Genomic DNA, 304 nt, shown 5'->3' on the forward strand with positions numbered 1-304 from the left:
GACATACATTAGCGTACCCACACCCCTTCCCATTTCATATTCTAATAACACACTTCCGCATTTCGCCAGAACGCCAAAGCAAAAAGCACAATTTATCAACGACTATGAAGGAAATATAGATATATATAAATCCCTGAATATACGAGGGAATTAATCTTTTTTATATGCGCCATAAATTTCTGCGCAAAATACGGATAACTTATTGGAATCCGGTAAACAACAACTTCAAAAATAATAATATACGTGGAAAAATATGAAAGCACAAGGAAAGTGATTTTTGAGCGAAATGGCAATAGAAATGCTA

Source organism: Penaeus monodon, chromosome 24 (assembly GCF_015228065.2).
Source record: "Penaeus monodon isolate SGIC_2016 chromosome 24, NSTDA_Pmon_1, whole genome shotgun sequence".
In the NCBI taxonomy this organism is placed as follows: Eukaryota; Metazoa; Arthropoda; class Malacostraca; order Decapoda; family Penaeidae; genus Penaeus; species Penaeus monodon.